Raw genomic sequence first — 22,455 nt, 5'->3', positions numbered from 1 at the left:
TCCATGTGGAATATAGTTCACAAATCTACTCTTTTAAAAAGGGTGAAAGCAAGTGATGTCCTAAGAAGCCTCATCACATGGGTAAATATATTCTCATTGGGTGAACATATTCTTACTTACAAGTCATGTGAAAGGTATCAAGTTTCATTTTTGGAAATGGACTACTCCTCTCTACCCTTTAGCTCTTCAGCTCAGTTAGGACAAAGAACCATAGGAGGTAAAACTCATTCTATCTGAGAGGATAAATTTTTACACACACTCTTATTCACCTCTCCACTTAATTCTTGAGAACATGAAAGGGTGTGTTGCAGCCTTTTTTTCTTTTTCTTTTTCTCTTTTTTTAAGATTTTTATTTATTTGACAGAGAGAGAAGGAGCAAGCACAAGCAGAGGGAGAAGCAGCAGCCAGCTTCCCACGGAGCACGGAGCCTGATGCAGGTCTTAATCCCAGGACCCTGAAATCATGACCTAAGATGAAAGCAGATGCTTAACCGACTGAGCCACCCAGGCACTCCTACTTAAATTCTTATTACCTTTAAATTCTAAGCTCTGCTGAACCTGCAGTTAGAATACAGAAGATACTCAGTCAACGTTGCTGAAATAAACTTTATGCCAGTTTGTTTTCTATTAATTAGGAATCTGTGTTGAGTAAACTGTCCCACAGTGCATTTTTAATATAAAATAATTCTTCCATAATTATGATTTTAAAAAACTATTTGTGTACTTTGAAAGTTGACCTGAACAACACACATCTTTAGTGACACTAGAGTGTGCCAAAGGTAGTGGCGCAAAGTCTGGGATAGATAAAATTCCTAGAAAAGACACAAAAACCTTTAAGGTGAAAGAGAAAATGACAAAGTGGATCTCATTAAAATTAAAAGCTTCAGTGCAAGTAAGATATGTTCATTTTAAACAAATGGAAAGGCAAGTTTCAAACGACGAGAAAATATTCATGCGATATTTATTTGATAAAGGATTATATCCAGAATATAAATAGAATTACTACGAATCAGTAATACAAAGACACACAATCCAATTTAGGCAAATCTGATAGTTCACAAAAGATATAAAAATGGCTAATAAACATGAACAAGCACACAAAATCAATTAAGAAATATAAACTAAAACCGCAGTGAAATACTATGTCATGCCCATAAAACTACTAATGTTAGCAAGTGTATGAAGCACCTGAAGTGTCATGGAGTGTTGAGAAACGGTGCAGGGACTCTGGAAAACAGTCCAGTTACATTTCATAAACTTAAACATACACCTGCCCTAGGGCTCCCAAAACTTGGCTCCTATTTAACAAAGAAAATGAAAATATGTCCATAAAAAGACACACGTAAGAACATTTAGAGCAGCTTTATTCATAACAACCGCAAATGGAAACACTCCAGATGTCTGCCAAAAGTGGTGCAGATAAGCATATAGTGGCATTTTCAACCACACAGCAATCAAAAAAGCAATGAACACTGATATAGACAACAGGGATGAATCTCAATGACATAATATTGAGTGATTAAAGCCAGACTGAAAGGAAATATGTAATGACTCCATTTATAATGCACTTCAAGAATAGACAAGACTGATCTACAATAACAGTAATCAGAACAGTGATGATCTACGAAGAGTGAGGACTGACCAGGAGGCAGTTAGAGGGAAATTTCTGGAGTGATGGAAAGGTTCTACATCTTGACTAGGGTGTTAGTTACATGGATAGATGCATTTGCCAAAACTCTTTAAATTATATACTTAAGGGATGCCTGGGTGGCTCAGTTGGTTAAGCGGCTACCTTCGGCTCAGGTCATGATCCCAGCGTCCTGGAATCGAGTCCCACATCTGGCTCCTTGCTCCGCAGGGAGCCTGCTTCTCCCTCTGCCACTCTGTCTGCCTGTGCGCTCTCTCTCTCTCTCTCTCTGACAAATAAATAAATAAAATCTTTAAAAATAAATAAATAAATTATATACTTAAGATCTGTGAATTTCACTATACATACATTTTACTTCAACAAAGAAACAGAAAAAAGCTATAATGTAATTTATTGGTATAGATCAGCATTACTCAAACTTTTTGTTCTGAAGATCGATTTAACTTTTAAAAATTGAGGATCTAGGGGCACCTGGGTGGCTCAGTGGGTTAAAGCCTCTGCCTTCAGCTCAGGTCATGATCTCAAGGTCCTGGGATTGAGCCCCGCATCGGGCTCTCTGCTCAGCGGGGAGCCTGCCTCCTCCCCTCTCTCTGTCTGTCTCTCTGCCTACTTGTGATCTCTGTCTGTCAAATAAATAAATAAAATCTTTAAAAAAAAAAATTGAGGATCCAAAGAGTTAGTTCTCTTTTACTGTGGGTTATAACTACCACTACTTACTATATTAGGCAAAAAAAACCCCAAAGCACTAACTTTTTACTTATTAATTCATTTAATAACAGTATATCCAATATATTGACATTTTTTATGAAAAAATAATTACATTTTCCAAAATAAAAATGAGTAACAATGGCATCATGATTATCCAGACCAAAAAAAAAAAAATACACACACACATATATATAGAGAGATAGATAGATAGACAGACATAGATATATTTATCAAAGAGAACACAGTGGCCTAATGATATATTAGACATATGGGTTTAACAGACATGTACAGAACATTCCGTCCCCAAATAGCAGAATATACATTCTTTTTGGGTGCACATGGAACACCCTCCAGGTAGGTCACGTGCTAGGCCACAAAACAACAGATTTAAGACAAACCATACCAAGCATCTTTTGTGACTATAACAGTATGAAGATTTTTTAAATTAGGATTTATTTATTTGAGAGAGAGAAAGCATGGGTTGGGGGGCAGAGGGAGAGGGAGAGAGAGTCTTTTTTTTTTTTTTTTTAGGGAGAGAGAGTCTTAAGCAGACTCTGTGCTCAGCACAGAGCCTGATGCAGGCTAGATCTCATGAACCTGAGATCACGACCTGAGCTGAAACCAAGAGTCGACTGCTTAACCGACTGTGCCACCCAGGTGCCCCATGACTGTAAAAGTATGAAACTAGAGATCACTGACAAGAAGGAAAAACTGGAAAAAACACAAAACGCATGAAGGGTAAACAACACGCTACTAAACAACCAAAGGTCAACAAAGAAACCAAACAGGAAATAAAAAATTACGTTGAGACAAATAAAAATGAAAACACAACATTCCAGGGGCGCCTGGGTGGCTCAGTGGCTTAAAGCCTCTGCTTTCGGCTCGGGTCATGATCCCAGGGTCCTGGGATCGAGCCCCACGTCGGGCTCTCTGCTCAGCAGGGAGCCTGCTTCCTCCTCTCTCTCTCTGCCTGCCTCTCTGCCTACTTGTGATCTCTGTCAAATAAATAAATAAAATCTTAAAAAAAAAAAAAAAAAAAAAAGAAAACACAACATTCCAAAATCTAGCACTACAGCATAAGCAGTTCTAAGAGGGAAGTTTATAGTGATGCAGGTCTACCTCAGAAAGAAATATATCAAATAATCTAACCTTTCACCTAAAGAAACTATAGGAAGAACGAAGCCCAAAGTTAGCATAAGCAAAAAAATAATGAACATCAGAGTGGTAACAAATGAAATAGGAACCAGGAAAAGAGAAAAGATCAATGAAAATGAGAGATGGTTCTTTGAAAAGATAAACAAAATTAATAAATCTTTAGCCAGACTCATCAAGAAAAAAAGAATGTCCCCCCAAATAAAATTAGAAATGAAAGAGGAAAAATTACACCACCACAGAAATATAAAAGGTTGTAAGAAGAGAATATAATGAACAATTATCTGCCAAGAAACTGAACACTCTAGAAGAATCTTCCAAGACTGAATCAGAAATAGAAAATCTGAACAGATTACTAGTAATAAAACTGAATTAGTAACCAAAGTCCCAACAAAATTCCAGGACCAGATGAATTCACAGTGAATTCTACAAAACATTTAAAGAAGAATTAATACCTATCTTTCTCAAACAATTCTAAAAAATGGATGAGGAAGGAACATTTCCAAGTTTGTTCTATGAGGCCAGAATTACCCTGATACCAAAACCAGACAAAGACACTACAAAAAAAAAAAAAGAAAAAGAAAATTATAGTCCAATAACCCTGATAAATGAAGATGTAAAAATCCCCAACAAAGTATTAGCAAGCCAAATTCAACAATACATTAAAAGGGTTATACACCATGATCAAGTGGGATTTATTGTCGGGATGCAGGACGTTTCAATATCCACGAATCAATCAACACGATTGTTGGGGCCAATTCCACGTTAAAACCTGTTAAACCCCTAGGGCCTGCCTGGGCCTACTTAGCCATAGTGACTCCATGTTGCCTAGATAGACATTTTGTTGTTCAATAAATGCCTCAGCAGTTACTGATACCAGTTCCAGGTAACTGTTGCTAAAACACACACCTAAAACAAGGCCATTTTGTTTAATAAATGCCTCAACAGTTATTGATATCAGTTCCAGGTAACTGTTACTAAAACACACAGGTAGGAGACATCCAATCAGCCAAAGCCACATACACAGAGGTCTGCGGTTGCATCCTATAAAACTAACCTGTAAGACCAAGGTGGGGTTGCTCTCTTCGGAGGCGGCCCTGGCCAGTCAGTCTGACTTCTAATGCTTGGCATAGAATAAAGCTTTACATAACTTTCACTTTGTCTCCGTCTTGTTCCCCTGGCCGGTCAGTCTAACTTCCAATGCCTGGCATAGAATAGGGCTTTGCATAACTTTCACTTTGTCTCAGTCTGTTCCTTTGATAATGGACCCAACAGTGATATACTACATAAACAAAAAGAAGGGTAGAAATCATATGCTTATCTCAATAGATGCAGGAAGAACATTTGACAAAATTCAACATCCATTTATGATAAAACCCTCAACAAAGTGGTATACAGGAATCACACCTCAGCATGATAAAAGCCATATATGACAAACCCACAGCTAACACCATATTCCATGGTGAAAAGCTGGAAGCTTTAATATCAGAAACAAAATAAATGCCCACTCTCACCACTTTCATTCCACACAGTACTGCGAGTCCTAGCCACAGCAATCAGACAAAAAAAAGTCAGCCAGCTGGTTAATGAAGAAGTAAAATTCTCACTATCTGCAGATGACCTGATACTATATAGAGAAAACCCTAAACACTCTATCAAAAAAATATTAGAACTGATAAATTTAATCAAGCTGCAGGGTACAAAATATACAGAAATCTGTCTTATTTCTATACTAATAATGAAGTAGCAGAAAGAGAAATTAAGAAAACAATTTCATTTATAATTGCATCAAAAAGAACAAAAATACCTAGGAATAAATTTAAACAATTTGGTAAAAGACTTGTGCTCTGAAAAATGTAAGATACTGATGAAGGAAACTGACAATGACACAAGTAAATGGAAATATACTTCATGTTCACAGACTGAAAAAATTTAATGTTGTCAAATGTCTATAATACCCAAAGCAACCTACAGATTTAAAGCAATCTCTATTAAAATACCAATGACATGCTTCACAGAACTAGAACAAATAATCCTGAAATTTGCTTGGAACCACAAAAGATCCCAAACAGCCAAAGTAATATTGAGAAAGAAGACTAAAGCTAGAGGTAGGTATCATGCTCCCTGATTTCAAAATATACCAGAAACGCTACGGTAATCAAAATACTATCATACTGGCATAAAAAGACCAAAATCAATGGAACAGAAAAAGAGAGCCAAGAAATAATCCATGCCTACTTAGTCAATTAATCTACCATGAAGGAGGCAAGAACATACAATGGGGAAAAGAAAGTCTCCTGAATAAATGGTGCTGGGAAAACCGAACAGCTACATACACGACCACTTCCTTATACCACATACAAAGACAAACTGGATTAAAGGCCTTAAATGTGAGATGGGAAACCATAAAACTCCTAGAAGAAAACACCAGTAGTAAACTCTTAGACATCAGTCTTAGCAATATTTTTTTGGATAGGTCCCCTCAGGCTAGGGCAACAAAAGCAAAAATAAACTATTGGGACTACATTAAAATAAAAAGCTTTTGCAGAACAAATGAAACCATCAACAAAATGAAAAGGCAACCTACTACATAAGAAGATATTTGCAAACGATATATCTGTAAGGGGTTAATATCCAAAATATACAAAGAATTTATACAACTCCACACTTAAAAAAAAGGTCCAAACAAAAGTGGGCAGAAGACCTGAATACTTTTCCAAAGAAGACATACAGATGGTTAACAGACACATGAAAAGATACTAAATCAACACCACTTATCAAAAAATGCAAATCAGAACCAAAATGAGATATCACCTCACACATGTCAGAATGCCTATTATCAAAAAGACGAGAAATGACACATGTGGGCAAGCATGTGATGAATAGGGAACCCCTCATGCACTGTTGGTTGGTGGTAACCAACGAGAGGTTCCTCAAAAAATTAAAAACAGGACTACCACATGAGCCAGCAATTCACTTCTGGGTATTTTTCTAAAGAAACCAAAACACTAATTCAAAGGTAAACGCACCCCTATGTTCACTGCAGCATTATTACAACAGCCAAGATACGGAAGCAACAAAAGTCCAATGATCCATGAATGGATAAAGAAGATGTGGGGCACCTGGGTGGCTCAGTGGGTTAAAGCCTCTGCCTTCGGCTTGGGTCATGATCCCAGGGTCCTGGGATTGAGCCCTGCCTGGGGCTCTCTGCTCAGCAGGGAGCGTGCTTCCTCCTCTCTCTGCCTGCCTCTCTGCCTACTTGTGATCTCTATCAAATAAATAAGATCTTAAAAAAAAAAAAAGAAGAAGATATGGCGTATATATTTATAACGGAATATTACTCAGTGGTAAAAAAAGAATGAGATCTGTTTGTGACCATGTGGATGGGCCTAGAGCATATTATGCTAAGTGAAAGGAGTCAGAAATACTGTCTAATTTCACTTTCAACAAATGAACAAACAAAACAGAAACAGAGTCAGCCATGTAGAGAACAAACTGGTGGTTGCCACAGAAGAGGGAAGTAGACGGTGGGCAAAATAGGAGATGATGATTAAGAGGTATACACTTCGAGTTAAAAAATAAATCATCTGCAGGGATGAGAAGTAAGCATAAGGAATACAGTCAATATACTGTAATCATGTTGTATGGTGATGGTAACTATACATACTGTCGTGAGCACTGTGTAATGCACAGAAATGTTGAATCCCTGTTGTCCACCTAAGACTAATATAATATTGTATGTCAACTATACTTCAATAATAATTTTTTTAATGTTATCAAGCGAAAATCAAAAACCTCTACAAACATTCATCTCACAAATATTCACTGAATTCCAACTACTATGACTGGTTTTGATGATAATAGGAGGCAGGATCAATAAAATATTCAAGAATGTATATAGCTGAGATACATCTGTTCCAAAATGTCATTTTTCTAGGGGCAACTGCGTGGCTCAGTGGGTTAAGCATACGACTCTCAATTTTGGCTCAGGCCATGGTCAGGGTCGTGAGATCAAGCCCCAAGTTGGGCTCTGAGCTGGGCATGGAACTTGCTTAAGATTCTCTCTATCCCTCTCCTTCTGCCCTCTCCTCCATCCTTTATCTCTCTCCCTCTTAAAACACACACACACACACACACACACACAAGAACAGTATAATTTTTCTGGATTCTGCTTTAAAAGTTGGCCTTTCTTCATCTAAACAGTTTTAGAGATTTGAAATCATTAAGATATTTGAAAGCAATATTAAATCTTATCTTAAGAAGGTAAAACTAAAAATTTCCAAACACAATTTATCTACAATAGTTTACCTGACTGCCTAAAAAAATGGAAACAGTTTTTCATATTATCTTAACATTTAACTATAGGAGTAAAACTAGTTTCTTTGGTCATTCAACTCAAAGAATTTCAGCTTAAATTGCTTCAATCTGATCTTCTCATTATGAAAATTATACTGTTATACAATAGGGAAAAATAAGGTTTCCCCTCCAAAATTGTTAAGAATTATTTCCACAGTCTTAAAAATACTGTTATTCCTTAGTCATGTAACATTAATTGAAACTGTAGTTGTAATACAGAAGGAAATTTAAGATCTTTGGGGAGAAAAAGGTCTTCGAAAGCATCTTGTAAAGGAAATACTCTATAAACTAATATATTGAAATCAACATAATTAAAATACCTAAAATTTACCTACACAAGGCAGTTAAATCCCCAAATCTACCTATCTTCATTTTAATAAAAGTGAACTTCGACAGGTTTTAAAAAATAGACTACATCACTTACAATTCTTTTCTCGCATGACTGATATTGTAATGTACCTTCTACCAACTTCCAGGTTTGAATCCAGACAACACAGGAACTGCAAGTTCTCTCTGCATAACTCGGATGCCATTCTGAAGCCGATTATCAGCCAGTGCCGTGACTTAGGGCTGAGTCATACGTGAAGGTGATGGGGTTAGATGACAGCTGTCTATCTAACCTGCTCTGAGACATCTTCAACTAAAATTAGCTTAGAATCTTAGAAGCAAGTTGGTACACGTCTAAGGGGAGAGCTTTAAGACTAGTCATATGCCTTTCTAGTTATTGCATATCTTTAAAAAAAATCTAACTTGGTTTATTTTAAGCTTAGTGGGATAATTTCATGTAATTATTGAACATTATTATCTGGTTTTGCTGTATATTTTTCTAACGAGATTTTTCATTTTTGATCTTTTAATTTAGAAATTATCTATGAATAATAAATCTTGGTAAATCTGGCTCTGCACAGCAAAGAGGTCAGGTGGTTATATTTGCTTTACATGTTTTGATTTTAATAAATCAAAACTGCATATTCAGAATTTCAAACTATCTTCATACTGGCTTTCTAAAACTTAGGATTCATTGACCAATTCAGTAACATAGCAAGTGTACTTCCTACTCCTGTTAGTTTACTACCATTACTGGACTAACAGGAGAGCCTAGAAAACCATCACATTTCCAAGCCAAAACGGACTGATAAGAACATGTAACAGTCCCCCCTTATTCATGGTTTTGCTTTCTGCAGCTTCACGGTCTGGAAGCAGAGATCCCCCTTCTGATTTACTGTTACAAAGTCAACAGTAACCTAATGCTAATGTCACGATGACTAAGTCATTCACCTCACCTCTCAGGTAGGCATTTCATCATCTCACATCGTCATGAGAAGGGTGAATACAGTTTTGTAAGATATCCTAACACAAAGAACACATTCACATAGCTTTTATCACGGTATACTGTTATAATTTTCTATTTTATTATTGCTCATCTTTTCTGTGCCTAATTTATAAATTAAACTTTACCATAGGTGTGTATGTATAGGAAAGAACAATGTACACAGGGTTTGGTACTATCTGTGGTTTCAGGCATCCACGGGGGGTCTTAGAAGGTACCCCCTGCAGAAAAGGGGCACTACTGTACCTATGAACTAGTCTTTCAGTTTAGAAAGATGATGTCCTTTTGGGCAGCTGGATCCCTCACTATGGGCCTACTTCACAGTGCTCAGCATTAGTTGAGAGGAATGTGGGACAGAGAAACAAACCTTTACCTAGGGACAGGGAGCTCATCCTTATCTCTAAGAGTAACTAGATTTCATGCTATGGGAGCTAGAACAGATGTGAAGTAACTGAAATGAAGCTGGGTGAGTAGATCGTGGTAAGGCCGTTTAGACCTAAAGGAAGTGGTTTTAATGACATGGAAACTGATGAAATGCATGGTGTGTATGGCACAGAACAGAGCTAGTGATCTTCCTCCCTGTCTCACACAAGGGTTTACTTACTGAAGCCTCACAGTGTGGCCAGCTAAGGAGCAGAAAGGCTTCAAGATGATGAGCAGAATCTTCTACTAATACCCCCCCCCCCCACATTCCAGAAAGGATCTGAGGCTGTTTTATTGCTAGCAATTTTGTTGGCAGGAGATGGAAAAGAAGACTTTCCTGACTCTATCAGAATTTTCTTTAAAAAAAAAAAAAATTTTTTTTCCTAGACTCTATGCTAAGAAATGTCCTGCCTTGGAACCTGAATATGCTCCAGCAGGATAGGCAGTGCAAGATATGGTGAGACCCTCGAGCAGATCTGAGTACTTGATGGCTACGGTTGATCTCTGAATGCAACTCTGGACCAAGACTGTGTTTAACCAGCTGTATGTGGGGCGCCTGGGTGGCTCAGTGGTTTGAGCCTCTGCCTTCAGCTCGGGTCGTGATCTCAGGGTCCTGGGATCGAGCCCCGCATCGGGCTCTCTGCTCAGCGGGAGCCTGCTTCCCCCTCTCTTTGTCTGCCTCTCTGCCTAGCTCTGATTTCTCTCTGTCAAATAAAATTAAAAAAAAAAAAAAAAGAATTTAACCAGCTGTATGTTACCTGAACATTGAGGACCAGGGCTCTGAATCCCTGAAACAAGTGTTGGGGGCTATGCAAAAAACAGGTAACAAGAGAAGACACAAAGAGAAGCAGAGATGGACTGAATGATAGCGGTGCCAATACCACTCCACTTCTTTCCTTGGCTCTGGACCTTTTAGGCTTATTTCCCTATAAACCACATCTACTCTTTCAGAATGAATGTTAACAATTTGTTTGTGATCTGCTTTAGCCAGTTCAACAGCCTGATTTAACTTCCTTTTTAAGTGATCTGAGGTGCTTCCGACTGCTTACCATTAAGACAGACAGAATTTCTAGGGAGAGTTGAATTTCTAGTTCCTTCCTACTCCATGACACGTAATACCGCCATGGTGATATCCAACATGTATGTTAGTTTCCCTTTGGTTTCTTTTCTGATTGCTTTGAGCACAGCGAAATACCTGTACTGCAAAGGACAGCATTCTTCCTCTTTTCTAAGAAGATTTCTTCTGCTAAGACAGACTACATACACAGTGTCCTAAAACGTACAATCAGATCCAAGTAGTGTACCCGGCCTTCTGAGATTTTCTTGTTCTTTCTGATAGATTATGTCAGTCATATACTGAAGGAAAATAGCCCAAAAGCTTGGTTTTCAATAACATGAGAATGCACAGTTACTGAGGAAAAACAAGTAATTTCTATAAAAACATTATACCTGTAATTATTCCTGCATCCTTTGGAGCGGTCTACTTTGGTAGGAACTTGGTGGACAGTGGAGATTATAGGAAAATAAAATGATTTTCCCCCCTTTAGGATTGTTTAAGAACAGATACCAGATCTGTTTAAAATTGGCAGAACTTTCAACATGTTCATGTGTTCCTTGGGTAGGCTCATGTTTACACAAGTGGAAGCTTATAAAGGCCCAGAGACTAGCTGCATGTCCACTTTAATGTGTAATACTGCCCAGCACTGAGGCAACAGCAGATGCATGCTTAATAAAGGCTTTGGAACTATGTTGTTAATTCACAGTAAATTATCATGTAAAAGAAACAAACAGAACTGAATTAAAGACTGGGACAAATTATCTTAAATTTCAGAATATGAAGCCTTTGTCTAGGTATATAAATCTTTGTTTTTCTAAATATCTAAAAAGACTCAAATTTTAGGAAAAGCACAAAGGCTCTGAAATCAGAAAACCTGGTTTGAATGCAGGTCCTATCATTTATTGGCTAAATGATTGGGGGCAAGTTAGTTAAACCTTCTGTGGTTCACCTTCCTCATTTGTAGAATTGAGGATATGATAATACCTGCCCTTCGTCTAACTGAAAGATATTTGAGAATCAGAAGCTATGGGGTTTGTAAAAGTACATTATATACATCAGTTTGTAATCCAAATGTAAACTGCAGCCATTAATATTATGCACGATATTGTAAACAGCCCTGGGTTCGAATACATTTGGAAGACAGCAGCTTCAGCAACCAAAAGACCTAGGTTCTAGCCATCTTGCTACCGGACTGTACTTTTGTAGGGCACTGGCCATTTTAGAGAGGAAGCAGCTAAGGTGTGGACAGATTACATGCTTATTAAAACCAAATAGCTATAGTAAGTCACTGAGCCAGAACGAAACCCAGAAGGGAAGAGAAAGCACATTAATTAAGCTGATGGTTCTCAGTCACCTTCTGATCATGTTACACTTTCACATACTAGAATTCATGGCAATATACTCAAGGTATGAAGAGACTGAAAATGCCACAGCACAGAAGCAAAACAACACTGTGAAGAATCTATGGTTACTAACTATCTACTATGGCTCACCTACAGATACCTGTTTTGCTGAGACCAGTTAACGGCCTCAAATGTGCTCTTAGGGTCCAGCAAGGACACTATTTTACTTCAGCACTGGTATGCAGTTATGTGCTCTCTCTCCCTCTCTCACACCTCTTCCTAAAAGCTGGCTGTACGCTGCTGTACCAAACATCACATTATCTTATTCCATCATAACAGTACGCATTCCTGCTTACTTATTTACATTTTCCACATTTGTCAGATGCGTGGCACAATGCTTCCCGGTTAACCAGGATGTGTAATTAATGGGAGTCACGGCTGCATTAACAAGGAATTGGCTTTGAGAATACTTACAATGACAACATGGAATTTCATCCTAAGGTTTCAAATCCTGCCTCTACATGGTGTTATAGCAACACGACTCAACAGCAGGTTATATTGCACGATTAGGGTATATTACATTTTATGCAGTCAATAGGTTTCAAAAGAGGTTTTGTTTTTTTTTTAAGATTTTATTTATCAGAGAGAGAGAGAGAGTGCGCGCGCACGCAAGCAGGGGGAGCGGAGGGCAGAAGGAGAAGCAGGCTTCCCACTGAGCAAGGAGCCTGATGCGGGACTCAATCTCAGGACCCTGGGATCATGACCTGACCTGAAGGCAGATGCTTAACCCACTGAGCCGCCCAGGCGTCCCAGAAAAAGTTGTATAAAAACCAAATTTTTATGAAGATTTAAAGGCACAAAGCAGCAAACTGTTAAAGGAACTCTATGTTTTTAAAACAGTCACTTCTTGGAGCACCTGGATGACTCACTGGGTTAAGCCTCTGCCTTCAGCTCAGAACATGATCTCAGGGTCCTGGGATCAAGCTCCGTGTTGGACTCTGCTCAACAGGGAGCCTGCTTCCCCCTCTCTCTCTGCCTGCCTCTCTGCTTACTTGTGATTTCTCTGTCAAATAAATAAAATCTTAAAAAAAAAAAGTCATTTCTTGATTTTATTGACCTTGGAAGTCATTATTATTATTATATATGGTGTTTTCTGAAAGAGGTATATTCCTCCTAAGCTAACAAGCAAAGCAAACAATACTGAAAAGCTGTCTGTCCCCAGAGGCAGTTTTCTCCTTTAGGCAAAATTTAGATTAGCATCAGCTCCAACAGGAAGGAGATACCTCAATGTATCTGTAAAGACCAAATCCCACATGCCATCAGAAGTCAGGATGCCCAACATATGAATCACTGGAATTAAGAAATGGACACAGTAAGTAGAAAAAGGCAGGGCATTAAAAGACCAAGTTATCCTGACAGAGATTTTCTAGGCACTCAAAACCCTGTTTTCATCTGGAGGGTATATGTTCAAATAGAGCAAGATGCCAAGCAAGAATGTCCGTTTTATTAATATCTAACTTCTTCCCTTTGATATTCTGAGGTTTTAAGTATATATAAAGCAAACTTGAAATAGAAATTAGATATTTACCTAGGAGATTCAAAAAGCCTAGGGATCAAAAGGAGAAGTAATGAGACCTCTGTATGGGGAAAGTAATCTCCAAGGACCAAGGAATGAATAACAGAGCTTTAAGCCTCCAGTCACCTCTTGTTTACACTTCTGACAATGTAAGTTTACAACCAGCTTTGCTGAGGCCAGGCACACCTTTCCACTCACAACAGAAAGAAAAGCCATGTTTCAATTTAACTGTATCTTTTTAAAATATAATGGAAATCAACCACAGAAGACATTAAATGTGGAGGATATTTTCCTTATTTCACATTTATTAAAGGTAACTATGTTATTCCAAGATCAACACTTTCATTTCAGCTACCTCTTTCCCAAATTTGTTTTTTTTTTTTAAGATTTTATTTATTAATTGGACAGACAGAGATCACAAGTAGGCAGAGAGGCAGGCAGAGAGAGAGGAGGAAGCAGGCTCCCCGCTGAGCAGAGAGCCTGATGCAGGGCTTGATCCCAGGCAGAGGCTTTAACCCACTGAGCCACCCAGGTGCCCCCCAAATTTCAGTTTAAAGGACAATTTAAACTTCCAAAACTCATCCAAAGACCTTTTAAGTTAAAAGAAAGGAAGAAAACAATTCCATTTGCCTGTTTTTGCCAAGGGTTTATCAGTTTTCTCCCTTAACAGTACCTGACATTTAATTAGACAAAGTCGCTTTACACAAATTATCTCTTTAATTATCATAAGCCAATAAGGTAGGCCTTATTATCACATCCATTTTACAGATGAAGAAGTTGAGTTTCAAAAAAATTATAACTTGCTTAGGTCAGAAAAGTGGTAGACACGGGATTCAAACCCAGGTAGTTCTTAATGACTACATTGTTCTAATTCACTTAAATATTTTTTCCAAAGAACATATGTTCATGTGAAAAATTCAGAAACAAAAATAGGATTAAAATGTCATTTATTAAAGCTTTTGAGTAGATGTATTTTTCACTATGTGTTCAGAATTAAAAATTCTGAGAATTATCTTTCCTGTTGGCAAATCCGGAAAAAAATATTTTCAGTCCATGTAACATTTAAAATCTAGTTTCTCCAATGATACTATACAGCACTGAAAATTGGTGAGTCTAACATTCCTACAGAAAAATGGGAAAAGGATATGAGCAATTCATGGAAAAAGAAATACAAAAAGACCTCAAATACACAAAAAGATGCTAAACATCCCTCAGTGCAGAAATGGACACTCCACAGAAATAAGGACTTTGTTCGAAAAGTAACTTCAGCTTCTTGAATAGGGAAAATTATTCAACAAAACATATTTGTTGAATAACTATATATATATATATATATATATATATATATATTGAAAAGCAGGGTCAAGAACTGTACGTATGCATTTTCTATCATTTGTATGAAGAGACAATACGATCTGCAGTACTAATGACTGCATTTGGGGAAAGGAGGGAGCATGGCTAGCTTAAAAAGTGAGTTAAAATTTGTGAAATATGCCCTATTACACTTCTGAACTTTGAAGCACATGCATGTATCACCAGTTAAAAATTTTAAGGAGAATAATCTCTACTCTAAATATGATATATAGGCACACATACGTGCAATTTTTAAGGGTTGTAGACAACCCAAATGATTAGTATCAAGGAATGTGAGACCAAAAGAATTGGAATTAGCATATATTAAGTGGGAAAAAAGAGCAAAGTTATACAGTTTATCTTTTATAATTAAAAAATGAATATGAACATATCTTAACACTGCTTATATTAAAAACTAGGAGACTGTAATAATGATTACATTTAGGGGGAGGAGGGAAACAACAGTGAGGGGATAAGAATGGAAACTAGATTTTTCTAAACATACCTTGTTTTGTATTTTTGACTTTGAAATCATGAAACTACTTCACTTAACCTGAAAAAAAAAAACCTGAGTCAAAGGGAATCTCTAAAACCTGAAAGCACATGAAACAAATGAAATCTGTGTAACAAGTTAGTAGTTTAACTACACAGAATGTGACTTTCAAACACAACACTACTTTACATCCCAGAAGGAATATATTAAAAGGAACTACAAAGGAAGCTGACATTCTTTTCAGCAACCACACTGTTGGTAACAGTATTTCTACATCTGTGTGTGTGTGTGTGTGTGTGTGTGTGTGAGAGAGAGAGAGAGAGAGAGAGAGAGAGAGACTAACGTATTAAAGAAAATAGGTAATTATATAAATGTCATTAGGAGCCATATATTGCAAATAAAATCAAAGGAATTAGAAGGAAAACCTTAGAATCCAAAAATTTTAACTAGAAATATCTTGGGATGAACTCATGAAGCACTTTTCCTTACAAGGAGCAGGGGCTCACCTCTTCTGAAAAGGACTGAGAACGGTGGCCAAACCAGTAGTACAGAACATTCTTACTACAGGAATTGTAACAGCTAAGTATTATTTTCCGCTAAAATGAAATGTGGCTCCTTAGAGAAAAAGCCGACTCTAGATCTGGGGCAGGAAGCATACCAGATAAGCCTGAAACATCTCTTTGTATCAGAAAGCAAACCAGCTGTCAGAGACAACTGAATTACTATATTAAAATTATACCTAGGGGCGCCTGGGTGGCTCAGTGGGTTAAGCCTGTGCCTTCAGCTCAGGTCATGATCTCAGGCTCCTGGGATGGAGCCCCGCATCGGGTTCTCTGCTCAGCAGGGACCCTGCTTCCCCCTCTCCCTCTACCTGCCTCTCTGCCTACTTGTGCTCTCTCTGTCAAATAAATAAATAAAATCTTTTAAAATTAAATAAATAAAAATAAATTTATACCTAAAAAAATAACTAACTACCTGGGGTCCTGTCAGAAGGACACAGAGGGTCTCTCTTTGACCAAAGATGGGAAAAATAGCCACAAGAGATTTATGCAGCCCAATCCATTCTTTCATATATTACCTCTGGAGGATGTCAGGGAACCAACATATTCTGGAAATAGTTTTTTCTTTACAAAATGGTTCTGCCTAAGTAGAACGAATGACAGAAATGTAATACAACCATTTTACAGACCCTAATAAAACAAGGATGTTGACACTGACCAATAGTGGCTGCTAAAAATCATTAGGTTCAAGGCTATTGGACAACTTTATCATGGATGTGTCAGACTGACAATGCCTGACACCCCAGGACATCAATCTCAATGTTATAAACAGGAAAACCAGACAGCATGTGCTCCCCAATAGACGTAACAGCAGGTACACCTATGAAGTATTTTGTGCCAAACAGTTCAAACCTAAATCTGGCTGAGCCTCTCTATATAACCACCTGTTTAAAGGCAATTCATGAGTAAAAGAATATGTTAAGTGACACCATGGGAATGCAACCAGCAATATCCAAATTGTGGGTTACTCTACAGGACAAACGACCAAGTTTCTTCTGCAAATAACTGGCAAGAAAAAAATGAGGAAGAGGAGAAGTCTAGAGATTAAAAGAGATTGAAGATACATATAAACCAAATGCAGTATGTGGACCTTCTGGATTTGAATTATTAAATGACATTTTAGATCTAATTACTAAGTGGCATTTATGAGACAATCAGGAAAAAATGAATACTATTTGATGATGATCTGAGACACTGGTTTTTAGGTATCATAATGGTACTGTGGTTTTAGAAAATAAGAGTCCCAGTGTTTTAAAGATTCACACTAAATTAAAGATGAAATTGCATTTCGGATTTGATAAAAAAAATTTTTTTTAAAGATTTTATTATTTGACAGAGAGAGATCACAAGTAGGCAGAGAGGCAGGCAGAGAAAGAGGGGGAAGCAGGATCCCCGCTGAGCGGAGAGCCCGATGCAGGGCTCGATCCCAGGACCATGGGATCATGACCTGAGCTGAAGGCAGAGGCCCAACCCACTGAGCCACCCAGGCGCCCCTGATAAAATTTTTAAGATAATTTCTGAAAGTATAGGTGGTGGCGGGGTATGGAGATAAAACAAAGTGGGGCACATGATAGATACCAAAGATGAATGATGGGTATGAGGGGTTGATTATATATGATTCTACTTGCATATGGGTTTGAAGACTCCTGTAATATAGTTTCTAAAATGCAATTATGTGCCAGAAAACGCAATCTTTACTCTTCTTCATATCAAGGCAAACAACACAACATTAGCTCTTTGTTATTTTGCTCACTCAAGCCTAGCTCTACAGATTATGGCTGCCCTAGAAAACTACTCTCATCTGCCCACAAAAAATCACTGATCTAGAACAGATTTGAATGAGCCCTTAGAGTCAGATAAAAGTATATCTCATTATCATTTGCTTACAGAATGCTAGAAAGATTTTGTTTTGCCAACAGTGTTTTAAAGAGCCCCAAGCCCAAAAGAGGTGGTTTAGGGGTCAGGGCAAGACAAGGAGGTAGTCCTATAGGCCTCAGCACCCACTTTTAAAACAACAACTCTTCTGCTTTTTAAACTAAGGCTAAAAGAGGTGAAGTCTGTGAAAAGATGTCTCAGCTTTCCTAGAGTAATTTCTGAGAATAAGTTTTAGGAAGGTAATTATCATGAATCTAGACCCTAATGGTCTTTGCCTTTTCCTTTCTAATAAACCCCAAGTGACTCCCTGGCCTAACAACTTGGTAGTTCTAGATAAGCTTTCTTTCTTTCTTTTTTTTTTTTTCTTTTTTAAAGGTTTTATTTATTTGACAGAGAGACAGAGAGAGCGAGCACAAGTAGGTAGAGCAGCAGGCCGAGGGAGAGGGAGAAGCAGGCTTCCCACTGAGCAGGGAGCCTGATGTGAGGCTGGATCCCAGGACCCTGAGATCATGACCCGAACTGAAGACAGCCGCTTAACAGACTGAGCCCCCCAGGCACCCCTAGACAAGCATTTTGCATTTGAACCTTTTTTTTGGGTGCCTAGCTCCCACTTGCCAAGTTCTTACTAGTCCAGGAATCCCTAAACGTGTTTTTGTTGGAGAGGTGGGCCACCCATGTAGTTGGAGTGGCCTGCGGGTATCCAACCTGCCAATGTGTCCCAGGGGCCCCCCTCCACTGTCCCTTCCCCTCAGTAGCCAGCTGCAGCTCCAGGACTGCCAGGTCTGCCTCCCACACACTCAGTGGTACCCTGGCCCAAATTCTGTTCTCTGCTTCCCGGAGTAAATAAGTACTCTGGGACAAAGAGAAGGCTGAGCGTGTAGATTCACTGTGTCCTTGGAACCTGCTGGTCCCTCCAGCCTCACAGGCCCTACCACAAATCTGAGTAATTCTGGGTAGGCTCTTGCTCTTTCTTCCATAACTCTTCAGTCTTTCGAAAATCAGAGGTGCACCTGGACTCCTGCTAATATGACCCTGATCACTACATGACCATAGGGAGTTACCCCAAACATTCCTGACAGACAGGAGTATTTTCTTCAGTACAGGGCACCAAAGGACATCTGGGGCAGGGAAGGTGGGGGGGGGGGGTGACTTGTTACTAACTCTGTGCCCTGACCTAATCAAGTCTGAAAGCAGATAATCTGTCCTGTATCTGCAGGGAGATTTCAAAACCAAGATGGTTTTATTCTAGTGATTAGATGTATTCAAAGTTGAATAATTTCTTACCACTAAAAACATTTTCTTGGTCTCAGAAGTTACTGTCTTTGCTTGTGTTCTCAATCTCTTTAAATTAAGGTTTGACTTCAACTTGAAAGCATATTCTTTGTATGACTTCTAAACAGAAGACAGCTGTTATCTGGCGACCTAATAATTCAATTCTAAAGCACTCACGAAGGATAAATAAAGGGTAAGCAAAGCGATTATCTGCAGTCCTAATCTGCCATTTCAGCAAAATAAACCTTTGTGATTCGTAGCCACGTTTACTATAGAAGGCTTTATTCAAATAAATATATCAATATAAGTACAAGTACACTAACTAGAATCAGATACAAACTTAGTCCCTATCACATTTCTGTTGTAAGAAATTCTTCCCTATTTCAAAACTGCAGATACTTTATTATTTCCTTTCAAGTTTTAAAATTTTGCTCTTTCAAATTAAAGCATTTAGTTCATCTAGAATTTATATTTGTGTATATGAAATAAGGATCTGTTTCCTTTCTTGGGTTTTTTGGAGGGTGCCCAGTAAATGACTATCTCAGTACCATGTACCGAACAATCCATTCTCCTCCTCGGTGACCTGCTATGCTAGCTCCACTCCATACACCAGGTTGCCGAGATGGGTGGGTCTTGGTACCTTTTACTTCAATTCTACAGGTCAGTCTGCCTGCAGGACAATTCTGCACTAAAGATTTACCATCAGTTTTGACATGTGGTAGAACAAATGCCTTCCTTTCCCCCAACCTGGTTCTTGAGCAGTATCTTGGCTCTTCAAAGCCCTATGTACTTAAATACATATTTCGGAATCCATGTTTCAACTTCCAAGGAAAACAACATTGAGATTTTAATTAATATTACATTGAATCTGCGGATCAACTTGGCAAAAACACCTTTATGACACTGTACTTGCCTTTTCAGTAAGTTTTAGGTCTTTCAGTCAGCTTTAATATTACGTTTTTTGCTAAGATTTATTCCTAGGTAAGAGACTTTTTAATAGACACTCTTAATATGCACCCTCCCAGTTTTAGCTGCAGTTTGTCTGTTGACGGTACACAGAAGTGGAAAAAGCTGATTTTGTATAAAAGCAACCTTGCCAAACTTCTCTCCCACTTGTACCAATTTGTCTGTAGATACTTATGGTTCTGTTTATTTCTAGATCTCCTGGGTAAATAAGATCTATGACTATGGCCTCTGAATAATGACGAATAGCAAATATGACAGCAGACAACCTTGTCTTATTCCTGATACTATAATTACTGTGCTTAATATCTCATTAGGTAATTTGTTCCTTGTAACTTTTAACTAGATCAGAGAGGTTCTCTTCTATTTGTGGTTTGCTAAGATATTTATTAATCATGAATGACTTTTATTTTTTAACTTATTTCTTATTAGAGGGAGTGAGCAGGGGGAGGGGTAGAGGGAAGAGAATCTGAAGCAAACTCTGTGGTGAGCACAGAGCCCAACATGGGGCTCGATCTCATGACCTATGAAATTGTGACCTGAGCCAAAATCAGGAGTCCAACCCTCAACCAAGTGAGCCACCCAGGTGCCCCTGCTTTTTATCTATTAGGATGATGATACGTTTTTCTCCTTTTATTTATTAATGCTATTAATACAGTAAATAACATTTACAGAATCATAACATGGATCCACTGTTTCACACTCTAATCTATTCTACATTAGTATCTTTTATACCATATCCAGAGACCCAATGAAATAAGTATCTACATCTTGATCAAATATAACAACTTGGGTCAAACTACTGACAAGTTAAAAGATTAGAGCTCTGAATACATGTCATAAATTAGTCTAAGAGGAGAGAACTGATCCTATGGAACACAGCCAAGATGACAAGAAGCCCTGTAAATAAAAACCTGACTATAGCATAGTGTAGGCTAATTTTCCACAAAGCAACTCAAACTACCCCCTACCCCTGCTCACTTGCTCCGCTGTTCGCTGTCTCCCTTCCTCCCTCCCTCTTTTCCTCCCACAAATGAGAGACAAATGAGCATAAGCAGGGGAGTGGAAAAGTGAGTGGGACAAGTGGACTCTGCGCTGAAGACGGAGCTCAACTCAGGGCTCAATCTCACCACCCTGAGATCACGACCGGAGCCCAAGTCAAGGGTCAGATGCTAAACTGACTGAGCCACCCTGGCACCTCTCTAGCTGCTTTTCTAAAGCCATCACCAAAATTGCTATTGATTCAAATTATTCTTCATATCATCACAATAATTGCCCATTATAAATGCAGATTATTTATAACACAATCGAGGACACAGGCAAGATGGATTTGATAACATTGAATATTCCACTTTTCTACTCTGAAATGAAACTTTTAAATTATTTATGGCATATGCTCTGTTTATTTGATCAGAAAGAACTTCATGCAAAAAAAAAAACCAAAAAAAAAAAAAAAACCAAAGCATAACAATTACTTTTTAAAATAGGAAGCTGGGGGCACCTGGGTGGCTCAGTGGGTTAAAGCCTCTGCCTTCGGCTCAGGTCATGATCCCAGGTCCTGGGATCGAGCCCCGCATCGGGCTCTCTGCTCGGCAGGGAGCCTGCTTCCTCCTCTCTCTCTGCCTGCCTCTCTGCATACTTGTGATCTCTGTCTGTCAAATAAATAAATAAAATCTTTAAAAAAAAAAATAAAATAAAATAAAATAGGAAGCTGTTATGTTTTCCCCATACATCTGATTGCTGACAATTTCCTAACCTGCCTACTTTTAAATAACTAAAGAATATTCTGTCACATTTATAAGTCTAATAAATTGCAGTTCATTTATCACTTTAACGTTTCTGGTGAGGTCACTACCTAGAGCTGCATTCCTTTGTAGTTTTTCTTAGTGACCTGTCCTGATTTCATTTTTAACAATTTCACCTTAACTTTCTCATCTTACCATTCTGGGTTGACTAATTAAGATGCAACACAGAATATATGAATATAGTAGAATGTATTTGTCAAGTGCACAGTAACTACCGATACAATGAAAGCACACACACCAGGGCCCCCAAGCCCAAAAGAGCACTAGAGAAATGTGTCTCCCACCCCTGGCTAGGAGAGCGTCTGAGCACAGTGGCTCTTTCTGCTATTTAAACAATTTAAACTATTTGTAGGTTTCTCACATCAGAAGATTTCACCTGTGTTCTCACCAGACCATCAGGACGTATGATTGGTAGGCCTGCCAGGATTCCTGGACTCCCAAAGGAGTGGGCAGAAACTGCAGAAGGCAATCGGGAAAGACACTCACTGCTCACCACATAATGTGCAACGGTATACTCCACTGGTGAGTGTGTTTGGAGGATA

At 38.3% G+C, this 22,455-nt stretch overlaps 1 protein-coding gene across 6 annotated transcripts in view; it reads right to left on the bottom strand.

Annotated features, from left to right (window-relative positions):
* The window catches only part of OSBPL1A (oxysterol binding protein like 1A), a 226,835-nt gene that overhangs the window by 52,412 nt on the left and 151,968 nt on the right, over positions 1 to 22,455 (bottom strand). The gene's annotated exons all lie outside the window — the stretch shown is intronic.

Source organism: Martes martes (genome assembly GCF_963455335.1).
Source record: "Martes martes genome assembly, chromosome: 13".
NCBI lineage: Eukaryota > Metazoa > Chordata > Mammalia > Carnivora > Mustelidae > Martes > Martes martes.
The sequence above is the reverse complement of the archived record's forward strand: the minus strand, read 5'-3'. Positions and strand labels throughout refer to the sequence as shown.